Source organism: Pygoscelis adeliae, unplaced genomic scaffold, assembly GCF_000699105.1.
Source record: "Pygoscelis adeliae isolate BGI_AS28 unplaced genomic scaffold, ASM69910v1 Scaffold278, whole genome shotgun sequence".
NCBI classification, from domain to species: Eukaryota; Metazoa; Chordata; class Aves; order Sphenisciformes; family Spheniscidae; genus Pygoscelis; species Pygoscelis adeliae.
The window spans coordinates 83,639-83,871 of NW_008825411.1; positions in this window are offsets into that span (position 1 = coordinate 83,639).

A 233-nucleotide genomic window follows, 5' to 3' on the forward strand; every position below is an offset into this window, starting at 1 on the left:
CGGATGGAGTCGGCCACCCCCCCCTCCCTCTTTATTCATTCGGCTCCGGGAGCCGCTGGGCAGAGGCTAAATTCTCCATGACCTTTGGACACTCATTTAAACCATGGAAAGGGTGATGGGCAGCCAGCAGGCAAAGAGGCAAATGGCCTTCGCGAGATGGCAGTGGATGCTGCCGTCAGAGCCTCCATCCCGGGGTGTTCCCCGAGTTGGGGCCAGTGCCCGGGGCCCGGCAC